The sequence below is a fragment of the Myodes glareolus genome, chromosome 9 (genome assembly GCF_982192425.1).
Source record: "Myodes glareolus chromosome 9, mMyoGla1.1, whole genome shotgun sequence".
NCBI classification, from domain to species: Eukaryota; Metazoa; Chordata; class Mammalia; order Rodentia; family Cricetidae; genus Myodes; species Myodes glareolus.
In genome coordinates this window covers 101,930,157-101,948,073 of record NC_142034.1, presented here as the reverse complement: position 1 = coordinate 101,948,073, position 17,917 = coordinate 101,930,157, and positions in this window count along the sequence as shown.

Genomic DNA, 17,917 nt, shown 5'->3' with positions numbered 1-17,917 from the left:
TATGAAATGTTAAGGGGGCAAGGATAATATATCCCTATGCTTATGGCCCTATCTCTAAAATCCTGTAAGTGATCACAATATCAAAGTCAAAGAAGTCATGATTTGAGTCTGTCAGCATCAGTCTAAGTCAGGACAAGAACGCAACAATACACAGGCACACAGGACAATAGCACTGAACCAAACCAAAGACACAGCTTCAAGCTGTTTTGCAGGTGTGACACACCCCTCTATCGTAATGAAACCCCACTATCCATGTGTCTGTATACAGACCTGAGAACCGCCACCTGTGTGTCTCACCAGAGAACTGACTACGCTACCCGTGAGTCTTACCACAGAACTGAGAAATGCTACCGGCGTATCTTCCCATGCTACTTGTGTGTCACACCACAGAACTGAGAGACCTGCATGTCTCCCCACGCTACCCACATCACTACACCAGAGAGAGCCACCCTCTGCAGAAGGGCCCTGGGAATGTCTACCCAGGTGCCCTGCCTGTGATCTTTTCACGCATCTGTAGATTGTCTTCAGGCACTATGGTTCCTGGGCCTGCTCACAGACAGATACGAGACAAGAAACAAAACACAGAAAACTCATAGGCCAGTTGAAGGCTCTATAGGTGTTAGTCCTAGTGGGATTTGGGTATCCCAGACGAGCCCCCAGTGTTATGCCCAAATCTGCAAAGTCCCCACAAAAGCCAACAAGGAAACCGAATCCCATATGTAAAAGCAAAGAGCCTTTATTTTAATCAAGTTTGCAAACTTGGTCTCTCCACATGTCCAACGTATTGGAATAACCAGAGAGCCCTGAGCTCAATTAGAATAGGGTTTCATAGTAGTAAAGGTGGGGGTGAGGGATTTCTGAGGTTTTAAGACCCCTGATTGGCTGACATTTGTCTAGGGTATGCTGGTGAATGTGCGCTGGCAGGTGTTTCTACATACAGTACTTGGAATGCCAGGCATTTCCTTTTAATTGCCTGTTCTTGGGTGGGGGTTGGGTAATCTCAGCTTGTGATTCCTTCTATAGCCAGGCATTGCTTCAGCATAAACTACTGAGACTCTGGCCTCCATTTAAATTTACAAATGGCCAGAGTCCCAGGTGATAAGGGTTAAAAGTAAAGAACTTCCTTTGGGTAACCTGTCCATACTTAACTTATCACGACTGGCCCCCACAATTTCCAAAGTTTGTGCAGTTCAAATGCCACTCTTAAGATTTTCCTGTTTTGTTTTGTTTTGAGGACTCTCAAGATTTTGAAACTTTTATTCAAATATAAGCATTTATACTGTGAAACTGCCGTAAGTAAACTATTGGCTCATGTCTAGGGAATTCATGGCTTCATGTAAATATCGACACAGATGGCTTAGATTTCTTCCATCATCGCAGTGAAAGGCCTCTGTGCCCAGCTCAGGCCGAGCCCCAGGAGGCCACTTAGCTTTGTCTCTTTGGAACATTGCATACAAATGGGTAGAAATGGGCACATATAGCATGGGGCATATGGCAGGGTACTTCCGTCATGTGGCATGCTACTGTCAGGGCTCAATTTCATGTCTCATACTATGTTCTTGGGCCACAACTGTCACATAAACAAATGCCATCTTCAGCATCCATCACTTACTGCTATCTTTAGGATTGCTCACATTAAAAAAGAAAAGAAAAGAAAAAGCTGGCTTTAAAACAATAGGCACGAGGAAGATGTAAAAATCTGAATTAGTGCCACAAACAGTGCGCTTCACAGTGGTGGAACACAGCTGCAAAATAAAAACAGAAATAAAAACTACTGTTGTGAACTGTAGCTCAAAACAAACAGAACCAAATGCAAAGCTGGTTCATTCTAGTGAGTTCCGCAATCTGGGGGACTCTGCACCTGAGAATCTGAGCCTGAGGCTTGCTTTTCTTGTGCTGAAAGAGAAGGTGTTAAAGACCCATTTGCACCTCACCTCACTCAGGGATCCCGACCAAAGCTTGGCAAACCCCTGGAGAAGACAGCCACAGTCTGAAAGCCTTTCTCTGTTGCACTTTCTGTGTTTCAAGCTCACCTGTGCTTTGCTTAAAAAAAAAAAAAGGAGATGCCTTCAGGCATCACCTCCCTTATGGTCACAGGAGTGGCCTTGGTTCCTCTTAGGTCCTTAGTGAGCGGTCTAACACCAGAGTTGTGTGTCCAGAAAATGTCAGCTCTTAAATCCAAACCATGAAGAACAATTGATTCACAATTACATGCAGGATATTCAGTAGCCAAGTTCCAGAAACCTCTTCTGAAGCCTTCAGGCCTGTTTCTAGACACCCACCCAGCAGGAAGAGCTACCGTTCAACCCTGATGACCCTTCATGGACTAATGCTGAGAAAACAACTGCTTGTTTTTCAAGGTTTCTCTACTTTGACTTCAGGTGTGTCCCGCTATATTGTCCCTGCATTAGAGATTCTTCAGCCACAAGTGCTGGCTGTGGTACAAGCTGCAGCCGAGTCTGGAGGCAGGAGTGTGGGAGAACACAAAAGAGCTGTGGGGAGGACCAAAGAAGGATAATTCTTTTCATATGCAGAACCTAGATGTAAAATATGTGAATATAGATGAGTGGATGGATGACAGATGGATAGATAGATTGATGGATAGATTAGATAGATAGATAGATAGATAGATAGATAGATAGATAGATAGATAGATAGATAGATAGAGATGATAGATGGATAGAGATGATAGATGGATAGATAGATAGATAGATAGATAGATAGATAGATAGATAGATAGATAGAGATGATAGATGGATAGATGATGGATAGATAGATAGATAGATAGATAGATAGATAGATAGATAGATAGATAGATAGATAGATAGAGATGATAGATGGATAGATAGATGGTAGATAGATAGATAGATAGATATGATAGATGGATAGATAGATGATGGATAGATAGATAGATAGATAGATGATAGATGATGGATAGATAGATAGATATGATAGATGGATAGATAGATAGATAGATAGATAGATAGATAGATAGATAGATAGATAGATAGATAGATAGAGATGATAGATGATGGATAGATAGATAGATGGATGGATGGATGGATGGATGGATGGATGGATGGATGGATGGATGGATAGATAGATAGATAGATAGATAGATAGATAGATAGATAGATAGATAGATAGATAGATGGATGACAGGCTGATGAGCCCAGGAAGGGAACTGGTAGAGGGCTGGTGGGGGAGGGAGGAGACTAGCAAGAAGGGGAGCAATGGGGATGGTGGATGTGGTGCATATAAGCAAAGCACAATGATACACATGAAAATGTCATCATGAAACTCATCACTTTGTACACCAACTTAAAATTAATTTAAATATATACTCTGAATATAGTTCAGCCGGTTCCAACCCAGTCAGTGTTTGGTGTTCCCTGCACCTTTGAAGTTGTTTCCTGTGTCAGAAGCGGGCTTCTTAGGTTCTCTTGTGTGGGGTCCACAGGGTCCTGAGCTTTGCCTCCTTCAGGCTCACCTGGTCATCTGATCCTGCCCTCTGCGCATGCCCAGCACACGTGTATCAGTCTCCAAACACTTAATGCTGGACCTCCTGTGAGCATCCGATACTCCCACTTCCTGGACTCCTGCTGGAGCCTTTGCCAGCAGGGCAGCAGGAACTCCTATGATTGACAGCACTTAGTGGCTTTCCTCCCTCCCATTTTTTTCTCCTCTTCTCAGATCTTAGTTACAGAAAGGGATGTGGACTTAACCCTTTCTACAACCCCAACAGTTTATTGCTTCATTTAATCAGATCAAATTCCATCCAAGGGGTCTTTAGGGCCGTCTCATACGGCTCTATTATTAAAAGGAAAAAAGCAGGTTGGGGGCCGGTTTCTTAGCAACCTTTTGAGATGCAACTTAAGAGTCACCAAAAATGGAATGCATGGCTAAACACTAAAATAAAGAATTGCTTGCTGTCTCTTTGAGAAGGGTACATCTTACCTCCCCTTCACTCCCCTGGGAAGTGTCTCACCCCCACCTGGGTGTGTCTCTCTCTTCAGGACTTCTCTTGTTCTCTTAACTTTCATGCATAAGCCTACAGTAGAATCTTTTTGACAAAACTTCCCAACTCTGCTTCAATGTAGCTAGTCCTAGAATTCTTTTTGTGCCAAACCCCTGAATCCTACTTTGGCTTAAACCCAACTCCCTAAGAGCCTAGAGGAAGGTTTAGCTGGACAACAGCAGCAGTGTGAGGTAATGTCTGTCCCCTCCCCTCCCCGCTGACAAGTTCACTAAGGCCTTTCTGAACCTAAGCTCTCTAAGGACAGCTGCCCACTCCTCCATCTGCCTGCTTTGACATTTGCTGTTTGAACGGCCTTGAAAACAACCAGTGCTTCTCCCTCAGGCTGAATGTCTTAGGTGACTTCCTCGGGTATGTTTCTGTGGTCTCTGTCCTTTTGAAAATGCCTCCTAACCTTGAAAATGTCCCAGCAAGGTGATGTTGCAAGCGTGCTCACCACTCACATACCTAAATTCAGCAGCCCAGACAAATTCCTGTGTCACCTCCTGTCTCTTTCTTCTCTCTAATTCATGGTTATCAAAGCAGAAATAGCAAGCGTTGCATCCTGGGCTGTGCTCTTCCGAGCAGCAGCATTCTCTGGGAAGTCTGAAGTGGCTCTGAGGAAGGAAGTCAAGAGCATGCCATTCTGGGAAGAGTCCACTCAGCAAATGCAGGGAGCCCTCCAAACCCTGATGCTCTGGTGGCCTGTGTGCCCCCATCCTCCAGCCAACCCAGATACACACTCCTGCAGTTCCCCCATTTGCAGTGAGTGTGTGTGTGGGGGGGGGGTCTGGCACCATGTATCCTTTCTCTCTGACACAATCATAGTGCAATATTCATCTTCAGAAAAACCCTTGTGGTCTGCCTAGCGCTGGTTCCATTCTTGGCTCTCTTTTCCTGTGAACACATAAAATAATTGGCTCCACTGTGTTGCCATTCTCACCAGGTCTCTTCCCTACCACGGCAGGCAGGTGCCCTTTTAAGGTCAGTTGTACTATCCTGTGTGCTAAAGCGGACACTCAATCCTCAGGCTGATGCCGGTACCGTTCGGCAGGAGCACCGACTGAACTAAAGTCGCTCCCTCTTGAAACATAGTCCTCACCGTCCGTGATCCCGTCCCATGTGTACTCTTTCCGCGTCTTCTCAGCTGCCTCCTTCTTCCTGTCTCTGTGCCCCAGTCTGTCCCTAACATATTCTCTTTTCTAGGTCCAGTTTCTTCAATGATTTCCGACCTCTGGGCTCTTAATTCTGGCATTATGACCATGATTCCCACACTTTGATCTCTAACATCCTCTTTCCTATTTAACTGCCTCTTAGCAACCCCCTCTTTAATTTCAGAGCTAAACCCTTGACTCCACTCACACAAGATTGACATTGGCCAAAAGTCTTGCTACCTTAGCCAGCAGAAACCTCGTCAAGCTGACTAGACAGAAATCACTGGCCCCGTTCTTGGACTTTTGTGTCACAGCAGGACCACCAGGAAATCCTGCGCCATTTCCCTCACAACAGAGCCGAGTCTGTCCTTCTGTCCAAGCCTCAGCTTTACTCTGAAACGAACACCAGGCATGCAGTTTGAAGGAATATCGTCAATGGTTAAAGATTAGAATAAACTCAGGTAATGTAGATGGAACATTGTAAACAGAGGAAGTGTTATTGTTTCTTGTTATTATTACTGCTCATGAGCAGAAAAGAGGTCCACCTTGGAGCTCTAGTTCAATCGCTTGTCAGCCGTTTGAGGACCTAGCTCCTTCGCCTGACTGGACTTGCTGGTTTGTTGATAAGTTAAGAAATAGTCTATTGGGCCTCCGTGATTCCAGGCACTGAGCTTCTCCGAATCTGATATTTTTAACAGGGATCATTCTGTTTATGGGGACAGCTGGATCTCACTAGCAGAACAGTCTCTGGCAATCACATGAGCAAAATAGGCCAGATCCCTACTGCCACACACACCAAGCTAAGTTCTGGAGAGGCTGGCTGCATGCCACTGACCCCAGCACCACCCAGTGTCTGGAACAGGGTTAGTTATGAGTGATCGAGGGGACAGAAATACCTTTTGGGAAAAGGAAGTTGGCATTTTGAGGGCAGGACATGAAGGCACTACTGAAGACAGCAACTGATATCTCCTTCTTTCTGGTCCTCTGCTGTTAATAGCTGTTTACTGCTTGCAAAAGTCACCGCCCAGAGACCAACTAAAGTGACTCTCTGATGGGTGGAACTTCAGTGTGGAGGGGAACTTCCAGGGGGCTAAGGAGAGCACTGGGCTAGGAGCTGTGAACTTTGAACAGTGAATCAGACTCAACTGCAGGCTTTGTATGATGCTCAGTCCCTCCCTGGACCTCAGCTGACTCAGACTCCGAGTTCTGTCTTTGGTGTCTGGACAAGTTCTTTATCGCAAGACATGGTTTTCCCATCTTTCAAACAAGATGCGACCTCACAGAGCGTGGGTTCTATGTGAAAGCACACGGGTGACTGGGACACGGTGTGTGGTGTTCTCCACTTCCTTCCTAAAGGGGGTCACGTTGTATCTTCTGACCTTGGATGTTGCGACTTCTCCACTTCCTTCCTAAAGGGGTCACATTGCATCTTCTGACCTTGGATGTTGCGACTTCTCCACTTCCTTCCTAAAGGGGTCACATTGCATCTTCTGACCTTGGATGTTGCGACTTCTCCACTTCCTTCCTAAAGGGGTCACATTGTATCTTCTGACCTTGGATGTTGCTGTGAAGGTAGAGAAAGGAGTTCCACGAAGAGGCTGCATGGCATTGCTGTCTTCCCCTCCATATTGTGTCTCAGGCTCAAGCATGAGCATGTGTCGGTCTCTGCTGAGCTCATTTCTGTGCGGTCTGCCCACCACGGCGTGCAAGTCCTATGGTAGGCAGGGTCTGCATCTCCTTCGCTCATCCTGTGCTCGGTGAACAGGTGGGAAACGAAGCACCTTGAACATTTCTCCTTGTTCCTGCAAGGGCTAAGTTCCATGAGGAATCACCCAACATCCCACCTTCCAGAGCCCCAGGCTGGCAAGAAGCAGATTCAGAACATAGGATTAACTGGTTGTGTGCATCATGGTTTGTGTCTGCCTTTGCTCTGCTGATGGCATTCAGACTTCTCTCTGGGGACTCTCTCTCCTCCTCTCCTGGGGCATCTCATTTGGGTGGAGCTCATCTCAGAACTAGTTCTCTTCATGTTTCTTCTAGCCTCAAGTGATTGGTATAGGAACAGTCGTGGGGCCTCTGTGAGATCAAGGAACAGTGAAGATGTTGACTTCATCCTTTGGGCCATTGGTGTTCTCTCAACTTGGGCTGTAAGCAGGGTAGGGATAAAGAAACAGAATCTAATCATCTCTCATTACATCATACACATCTCATGACATCAAACCAATCTTCAGATCCATCTGGGTTCAAGCCCCCAGACTGTCTAGTCACACAGTGCAACAAATTTAAGTGCCCTCGCTTTGTGCTGCCTTGATTAGGGTTTCAATCATTTGTTGCAGGAAAGAATAGTGGCTAAATTCTAGTTAAGAGATGGAAGTAGAGGGCGCTGCAGGAAATGACGACAAGTCGTTGTATCTGAGAGCAGCAGCAGACTTAAGAAACAGCTCCACTTGAAGTCAGCAACATTTCAGGCAGGCAGGCTCGTCCTGACCTTCCTTCGTGCAGCCTTGATTCTCCTCACTTTGTGCCCTCATTTCTCATTTGGCATTCACACAATAACAGAGAACAAGAAACACGCAGGGCTGAAATTCTTTGGGCTGAGGAGAAGACTATGCAAGCTGTGCCTGTAACCCCAGCATTTCAAAAGTGGAGCAGGCAGATCCCAGGAGCTCACTGGCCATCCAGCCTAACCAAAACTTTGAGCTTCCAGTTTAGTGAAAGACTGTCTCATGACAATAAGGCAGAGAGTGAGAGACCTCTGTGTGTTTGCATAGGTATGTTATCACATGCTCGTATGCATGCAGCACACTTTGTACAAGCACACGTACATGTGCACACACACACACAAACATGAAATGACAGGCATTAGGACAGAAGTAACATCATAGATATAAAGCTGCTGAGTATTCACTACACTGTCTATTCAAAAGTATTTGAATCACATTTAAACTGGACACATATTTCAATTGCAAACTCTTGGTGATCTTTCTACACAGTTTTCCACATACCTAGGATGAGACCCTGAGGAGATATCCTGGTAGGAACTTTCAGCCAACAAGTATTTATCTAATAACCTCGTCGCAGTTCTAGAAGGTGTTGAGCCTGTAAGACTTGGTCTCTGTCCTGGGGATGCTGGCAAGGGAGCCAGGAAGAAGGGAGGAACCACAAGAGACAACCAGAGAATAATAGAAGACAAGATGTAATTAAGTGCTAAGCACTGGAAGCAACTGGGTGAGGCTGAAAGAGGCCAATTACAGCTCTGTGCAAGGCAGAACTTGCTGATGGATGGACTTTTCTTTCAGGATTGGCAAGAAACCAGCTGCTATCATGCTACAGTGATACAGATCTTTGCATTTTTATTTATTTAGGATACACAGAACCGTGTACTTGTGGAGATCAGAAACAAGTTTTCTCCTTCTACCCCATGGGTCCCAGAAATTGAACTGAGGTTGTCAGACTGGGGGTAGGTACTCCCTATCTCTGAGAAATATCTCACCAGACCTTGATGTAGATCTTACATAACACTTCTAATAACAGCCATCACAGAGTGGGGATCCTGTGATGGAGAACTGACCCTGCCCACTAGCCTATGAAACTTTCAGCAAGTGCTCATGTCTCTTCATGTATGAAATGGGCCTAAATAGCACCTATGTTGTAGCACTGTGGATGTGAGAGATCCTGCCTGGACGCATCACGGAAGCAGCTCAGTGTCTACAGGTGTCATGTGAACCTTTGCTCATGTTTCTGCCGCTTTGAAGCACTGCAACTTTTGTGGGGGGTGGGGAGTGGAAGTCGTTAACTCATCTGACTACCAATCATTGCAATAATAATAGTTATTGCTCTTTTTGATAGGCCACCGCCAATAAAATCGAAGATTGCCGAAAAGGATCTCAGCACATCATCTGATATAAGCTATTAGGAAGTATATTGGCAGACAAAGAGGTGGGTCAGCATGCCCAATGAGCTATGTTTTTAAAAAGGCAAGCATAGTGGTGACTTGGAAGTAGAAACCAACGTGTCCCTGGGAGTCACTGGCCAGCCAGCATACTTGGGGAGTTCCAGGATTGTGAGAGACCCACCCCAAAGGTACAATTTGGACAGTCATAAGGATAAGGACCTGAAGCTGTTCTCTGTACTGTATGTGTGCATAAGTGCACACACAATCGAAAGACAGACGCCGGCATGTTCTTGTATGTGTGCGTATATACACACACCTTCATCTCAAACAGTTCAAGCAAGCTGGCCTGCTCTTCTGTGCCTCGAGGCATCCTTAGCACTGACTTGAAGAAGCTCTTTGAAAAGGAATTTAATTGCCTTCAAAAATCACACTATTGTGTTATAACTCCAGAGAGTTTACCATGACTGCCCATGTAGACAGGTTTTATGAATGCTTTTGCATTTCTTTTTTTTTATTATTGAAAATAATTTTTATATACTATATTCTGAACATAGTTTCCCCTCACTAACTCCTCCCAGATTGTCCCCCACCTCCTTACCCACCCAACACTCAAGAATTGTGTGTGTGTTAGCGCACATGCATGCCGTGTTCACAGAGGGCATCGGGTCACATGGTACTGGAGTTACAGGCTGTCCTGGAATTCTTTTTCCGTTATTTATTTTTTAAAACAATCTTTTCTCTTTTTACATGCTAATGCCAGTATCCTATCCCTCCCCTCCTCGCACTCCCCCCACCTTCCACCCACCCCACCCCCCATCCTCTCCTCAGAGAGGGTAAGGCTTCCCACTGGGAGTCAACAAAGTTTGGCATCATTTTGAGGCAGGACCAAGGCCCTCCCCACTAAATCTAGACTGAGCAATTTATCCTTCCAAAGAGAATGTGCTTCAAAAAGTCAGTTCAAGCCCTAGAGATAAATCGTGGTCCCACTGCCAGTGTCTCCACAGACTGTTCCAGCCACATAATTGTCACCCGCATTCGGAGGACCTAATTTGGGCCTATGCAGGCTCCCCCTCTGTCAATCCAGAGTCAGTGAGCTCCCACTAGCTCAGGTCAGGTGTTTCTGTGAGTATCCCCATCATGGTCTTGATCCCTTTGCTCATATTATTGCTCTTCCCTCTCTCCTACTGGACTCTGGAAGCTTGGCCCAGTGCTAGCTGTGGATCTCTGTGTCTGCTCCATCAGCTGCTGGGTGAGGGTTCTATGATGACAATTAAGGTCGTCATCAATATGATTACAGGAGAAGGCCAAGTCAGGTACCCTCTCCATTATTGCTTAACTGGGGTCATCTTGTGGATTCCTGGGAATTGCCCTAGTGCCAGTTTCTCACTAACCCCATAATGGCTCCCTCAGTCAAGATAGCTCTTTTCTTGCTTTCCCTCTCTGTCCTTAACCGATCTTGGCCATCGTGTTCCCTCATGTTCTCCTCTCCCCTTTCCTTCTCCCTTCCTCTTTCCCTCTTGCCCCCACCACCACACACTTCCAGTTTTCTCAGGAATTCTTATCTATTTCCCCTTGCCAGGGGAGATCCATGTACGTCTCTCTTAGGATTTTTTGTTGTTGTTGTTGTTACCTAGCTTCTCTGGGGTCATGGATTATAGACTGGTTATCTTTTGATTTATGTCTAATAACCATTTATGAGTGAGTACATACTGTGTTTGTCTTTCTGGGTCTGGGTTACCTCATTCAGAATGGCTTTTTTCTAGTTCCATCCATTTGTCTGCAAATTTGATTCTTGCCGTGGTGCTGAGAATCTCATTGCACTCCTATGCTTTAGCATCAGGTGCTCCTAACCATGGAGCCATCTCTCCAGGTTTTACAGTGTTTTAATAGATGACAACCTTATTCTTTTAGAAAATCAATGTACACTAATTGAGGAATCTTTAAGAAATTTCATGTGCATATAGAGGTTTAACTTCATATCGCTCATGAATTCTCCTTTACCCAAGGTGAAGAACACATCCCACACTGGTGCAGAGCAGCAATCCATAGGAGCTCGGCAGGCTCAGAGTCCCCCAGTGACCACACACTGCTCTCTAGCATGTGGAAGGAAAGTCAGGCATCAGAGCAGACCTTGGCTTACTGATTCAGAAAAACCTGGGAATGTCACTTGTACACCAGAATGACTAAGACAAAATTAAAATGGACAACATCAAATGTTGTCTGGGGGGTGAAGGCACTGGAACTTTCACTGTGCTGATAGAATACTAAATTATTGCAATCACTTTGGAGAACTGGAATATCTGTTAACAATAAACATCTGCTTGTGCCGAGGCAATCTCACTTCCAAACACACAACTCTTTTAGACTGAGTTGTGCCTGTGTATCTTCCTCGCTGCCCTTAGTTCACAGGTCACCACAACCAATGGATGTGACTGTGTTTGAAGACAGTGCAGTGGGCTCAAGTCCAGATAAGAAGAGATTAGGACAGAATAATACAGAGGGAAGACTGTGCAGACACCAGGGAAGGGTGGTTATTGGTTATCTACAACCAAAGAGAAAATCCTCAAAAAACCAACCCTGTTGACAAAAAAACCATCCCCTCAGACCAGTCAGAAAGTAAATTTCTGTTACTTGAGTTGTCTGGTGTCTAATATTTTGTTATGGCATTCCTAGTGCACTAATATAATAGCTACAAGAAAGAAATAATTATCCAGAACATATGTAGTTCTTTTATCTACAATCCCAAACTACAAACTTGAAATGTTTAGTCTCTCATTTGTACTGCTGTGATAAAGTACCCTGAAAACAAGCAGCTTACGTGGAGCAAGGCCTTATTCAGCTTACAGCTGCAGTCCACCACCACAGGGAGGTCAGTGCGGGAGCCCGAAGCAGCTGGTCACATTACATCCACAAAGGCAGAAAGAAATTAATGTGTTCGTCCTCTCGTTTGCTGGCTCAATATGACTTCTTCACTCCTATAGTTCAAGACCCTCTGCCTAGGGAACGATGTTGCCTACACTGGACTGGATCTTCCCACATCAATCAATTAAATGAAGACAATGCCCCCTAGATATGCCCACAGGCCAACCAAGTATGCACAACCCTTCATTGAGACACCCTTCCCATGTGGTTCTAGGCTGGGTCGAGATGGCAGTTAAGGATAACTGTCACAGTTCCAAATGTCTGCTGATGAAATACATAGCAATAGGAAATGATCTGAGATATCCTCACAGACTGCACAGTAATGAAAAGGAAGACACTACTGATACAAGAATGGACCTTATGAATGCTGCCACAAGAACAAAGCCAGACATTAGATAGCATATGCTGCTTTACTTTATCTGTTGTTGCTGGGCAATGTCAATCCATGCTCTAGAACTCAAAATCGGGGTGTGATGGCTAATCTTGGTTGCCAACATGACTGCCTCTGGAATCAGCTAAAACTCCAGCTGCAGCATTCCTGGGAGTGAGAGTATTTGTAGCAGGAACTTCCATCCTAAAATAATGGAAGCTGCAGTCTGCCTGCTTGCCCCACTCTTGCTGCCAAGTTTACCTGTCCGGATGCTGCACCGTTCCCCAGCAGACACTAGAACCAGCTTTTTGGGGATTCCAGTGTGGACTGATGACCAGCAGGCCTCCAGGGTTCTCCAAGCCTTCAATGTCAGATGTTGCCTGCTAGTCATCCAGCCTCACAGACAGAGTGGCTGCAGGGTCATCTGCCTCTCCCGTATGACAAAGTCATTATTAGACAACCCAGACCCCACGTACTGTAAACCAGTCTAACATAATCAAATAAACCTCTCTCTTTCTTTCTCTCTCCCTCCCCTTTCCCTTCCCCCAACCCCATTTCCTTTGAAGGAACCTGAGTAACACAGTGTTCCCCGGAAGAAGACATGCACAGTGGTCTGTTGGAAATCAGAAATACTTTAGTTTTGTTCTAGGTTTACGCTGCATCCTCTAAACATATGTGAACAAGCAATCAAACTGTAACAGTTACAGTTTTTCTATTTGGGGTGAGGAAAATGTTTGGAAAATCAGAGATGATAGTTTTGCAACATTGAGGTTATAATTAATGCCCTTTAACTTTACATTCAGAGGTGGTTAAAATGATGATTTTAGGTCACATATTTTATAATAATACAATAAATAATTGCAAATGATTCATTGAATGTATGCCACTGCACATATTTACCATAGCAAAAATGTTTTACCAAGAAAAGCTGAATCAGAGGCATGCCCTTGACCCTGTGTTGTGCCTCTATGTGTTAGCAGGGAAAAGGTCAGTGCCTGGAAGGTACAGTCATGATGAGCGGCCTCCTGTTGACCTTCTCGTCCATGCACCCTGTCCTCGGTACAAAGTTGCCACTTTGAACACAGGCAGAGAGGTTCAACTGATGTCCTTCCTGATTCTCGTTCTTCGAGAACTCTTTGGGATTTCATGCATTTTCTGCAGTTTAGCTGGTTAATCTTCCCTGGGGGTCTGGGTGGAGGTTGCAGAGCTTCATGTGAATGGACTCAGCACCGAGCCCAGGAAAGTCTGACCACGTGGTGCGAAGACCTGCGTTTTCAACACACGTCCCCCACCCCGCTCATTCTTCATTGGCTGCCTGGAGATGTTTATTAGAAGGGCATAATTAACGTGGCAGGTGCCTTTGTTACATTCAAATAATAACAGCATAGAATGCAGGCTTGTAATTAGTTGGGCTTTTTTGGGGCTCCAGTGGTGCTGCTGCGGATACGAAGCACAGAGCATGACACCTGATTGTGCACTCGGTATGGGGGTGATTCATGTTCAGCTGGCGAGGACACAGGCTTTGGGGGACGTGGAGAACAGACTTGAATTCAAATAAGAAGTAGGAATGACAATTAACTCCCAAGGCCACATGAGTGGAGACAGGATGTCAGGCTTGGGTTTGGGGGTGTATCTGCCTTGCACTGACTGTATATTACTCCCTAATGCTCCATTTCCCACAACCCCTCCCACTAGAAGACAGAACAGCATGTAGAAAGGCCCTGTGGAGTTTAGAGATAATGCAAAACCAAGTTGTAAGGGCAGAGGGTGCAGATGGAGCGACGGAGGAGAGTGTTTCTAGATAACCGTGGTAGACACTGCTGATGAATCTGCTGCCCTCTGGAATCCAGTGGAAAATTACAGGTGAGAAACCAAGCGCAGACTTGAGAGATCAGTTATATCATGGAGGAGACAGTGATGGAAGTCAGCAAGGATGCCAACCAATTTAACAGCAGCACTAAGGAATTTGGTCCTTCTTCTCATCCTACGCCCCAGCCCTTTCCCAAAGCAGGCTGCATGTAGCACGCACTACCGATGCTCAGAATAATGAGACAGCAGTCTCTCTGAGCAGACAGCAGCTTGGGGAAGGCTGACAGGTAATGTTACAATCCGGCAATCTGCAATGACGGGAATTCCCCAGCCCCAGGAATGTGCTGAGGGTCTATGTGCAAGAGGACATAATGCATTTTCCTGTAACTCTGGACAGACGTGAGGCAAGAATGAAGGCAAATCCCAAGGCAGGTTGGGATGGAAAAGCAGAATGAGGGTACCTTATAGGGTATTCTCGGCAGGCTGGGATGGGATAGCAGGAATGAGAGTACTACGTGGGGTATTCATTGCTTAGCATACTCAAATCTTTTCGTTCCCTCCTCCCAGCAACTTACATGGAGGCATGGGGAGTCTAAACCAAGCAGTTGAGTGATCTTGGCTTTGGGTTCCCTTCAATTGATTAGTCTCTGCTGTATTTCCACAGTTCTAGATAAACACTTTCTCTCAGAGCTTCATTGACCTTAAGGGAAGGTCAGTTTTCACTGAATTACAGTTCAAGCACATATGACCAAAAAGAGGACTTAGGTCCAATACCTAGCCTGAATCCATCACACGTAAGTTCCCAAGCAAGGTGGGCTGGAGTCATCCATGAATCAAGCCCAACTACTCTCCTAGAAGGTCTTTGTTGTGGTTGTTGTCGTTTGAGTATTTTATTCAACATGTAATGTGTTTTGATCAAATTCAATCCCAATTGCCTTCCCTCCAATACCTCCCCATCTCTACAATACTTTTTGTATTGATAGCATCGCTCCAATTTAGAGGTGAAGCTGTGGGCCAGAGCTGGAAAGGTGGCTCGGTGCTTAAAAGCATATACTGCTCTTGCAGAGGACAGAGTTTAGTTGCTAGGGCCCATGTCAGGAAGCTCGCTACTGGTTGTAATTCTAACTCCAGAGGATCTGTCGCCCTCTTCTGGTCTCTACAAGCACTGCACTCCTGTGCATAAACCCATACTCACTCATACACATAGTTTATAACAAAATAAATTTAAAAAGAAGCAGGTCAAAGAGGTCTAGTTACATTCTAGAAGAACATAGCTAGCAAACTTGGATCTGAGTTAACCCTGTTCACTCTGCCCAGGAGGAGACAAGGCACAGGGCATATGGCATAGGACTGAGGACACTGAGCTCTTTCCTTGCTGTCTTAAACAACTAAAATTAAGAACTGTATCATTATCATCTTTTTATAACTCTCTACTCACTCAATTTATTTTAATATAAAGTTATTTACTCTGCTTCCTACACATAATGAGAATCCAGCCACTGCTCTCTGGGGTGCACGGTGGTTTTGATGATTAACATTAATTGTCAACAGGATAAGGTCTAGAGTCAGCTTCTGGGCATGCCTGTGAGGGGTGTGCAGATCACCTTGCGGTGGGGAGACTCACCGTCACTGCACAGCACTTCATGCGCTGCTCTCTCAGACTGAAGGAAAAAGAGACACTGAGCTGACAACCAACAGTTACCCCCTTGCTGCCTGCAGCTGCAGTACCACCAGCTCCCTGAAGCTCCTGCCACCTTGACTTCCCACCATGGTGGACTGTACTCGTGAACTGTGACCCAAAATGAACCCTTTCTTCCTTCCTTAAGTTGCTTTGTTACAACCAGAAGAGAAACTAGTGGAGTGGCCCCAAACCTTTCGCCTTTGTGTTGGAAAGATGGCCTCCTTAATGCTTTGCTTCATTTGCTCAACCCGCTTCTATCCTTGCCCTCCTCCCAGAACATACACAGCAGCCAGAATGGTTCTGATGAGAACCTATCAGTTCATATTACTCATTTTCTCCTTCAGGGGAAACCCCACACCCATCCATTGGCCCACAGAGCCTTGTGTGATCCAGCTGGCCCTCCCAATGGCCCACAGAAGCTTGTGTGATCCAGTTGGCCCTCCCAATGGCTCACAGAGCCTTGTGTGATCTAGCTGGCCAGTCAATGGCATACAGAGCTTTGTGTGACCCAGCTGTCCCTTCCAATCGTCCACAGAGCCTTGTGTGATCCAGTTAGCCTACCCAGTGCCTCTCCAGACTCATTTGCACAACTCCCTGCTCTTTCTCTTTTGCAGTACCCTCACTGCATCATGAAGCCCGTCCCTGACCATCGTATATGAAATAGCCATGTCTCTTTCCCTCCCCTGCTCTGATGTCCTTATCACATCTTCCCTGTCAAACGAGCTCTGTGACAGGATGGACTTTGTTTCTTTATTTCAGTGTTTGGCACAGAACAAGTGCCAAACAAATATCTATTGGATCGAATACATAAGTAAATGAACTCAAAAGATAGTGCACAAATGAGGCTCCCTCCTACCAAAGGGTCCCTCTTACCAAAGACTCCTTTCTGTGAGAGTATGGGAATAGGAAGCAGCCAGAAGGCTCAACAGTGCCTACCACAGGCCTGATGACTTGAGTCTGACCCTGGAATCCATGTGAACAACATCCACCCAGATGTGGTGGCCTGCATCCCTAATATCTGTTTTACTACCATGACCTGGGAGGCAGACTGGAGAATATCCCAGACACTACCATATGTAGAATATGAGGAGCACGGTGTGTCCAGGGCCTGATACTCAGCAACGGTGATTCATCGTGCTGAATTTCAGGCCACATGACCTTCCTGCATTGGTAAGAACGCCTCTTTTGTGACGCACACCCAACAGAAGCTTCCAGATATTGCATTTGCAGAAATAAACTAACGGAGAAGAATTCCATGGCACAAAGAATGCCAGTCTGGCCTAAGTGCAGATTCTTCCCTCTTGGCTTTCATATCTGAGCTTGGGAACGAGGCAGCATGCAGAGCAGCACCTGAGTCAGGTGGGCAGGATGAGCCTCCAGTTTTATCACCAGCACCAGGCGCTGATGGCCCCAGGCAAGTCTGGAATCTGCTTTCCCTGATAAGAAGATGGTTAGTACTGGCACTTGGCTTACATAGTACTTGGGCTTGACTGGCCGTGGAAGAGGACAGATGCAGGCTCAGTTGTTGGAGGCATGGATGCTTGATCGAAAGAACTCTGGTCCAGCACTTATAGAAGCAGTGATTCAGTCACTTCTCACGCAGACAGGCCCTGGTGTCAGCCACGATATTTAACCCAGGATCCCCAAGCCTGCGTTGTAACACAGAACATGTTTCTTCTTTTCTGATCCGGCTTTCCTTGCCCTCAGTGTCACCACCTTCGCAGCCAAAGGCAAACTGCAGAACCTCTTGTGGTGTGTAATCCTGTTTAAGCAACTTGAGTGTCTGCTCCTTTAGAAAGAGAATAATATTGCAGCTGCTCTTTAAGCCACTAAAAGTGGTTAACTAGCTATTTAAGGGCTATTAGGATTTTGGATGAGCTGAGAGAGTTTTTGTTCTTTTCTGAATTATTTGGAACTTCTAAAACTGCTGCGAACGATCTGTGGAAAAGTAACAATAGAGCATTGTTCAGTTTCAGAGAGAAAAATTCACTGACACCATCACCGTCATTATCATCACCATCATCATCAACATCACCACTATCATCATCATCACCATCACCACCATCACCAC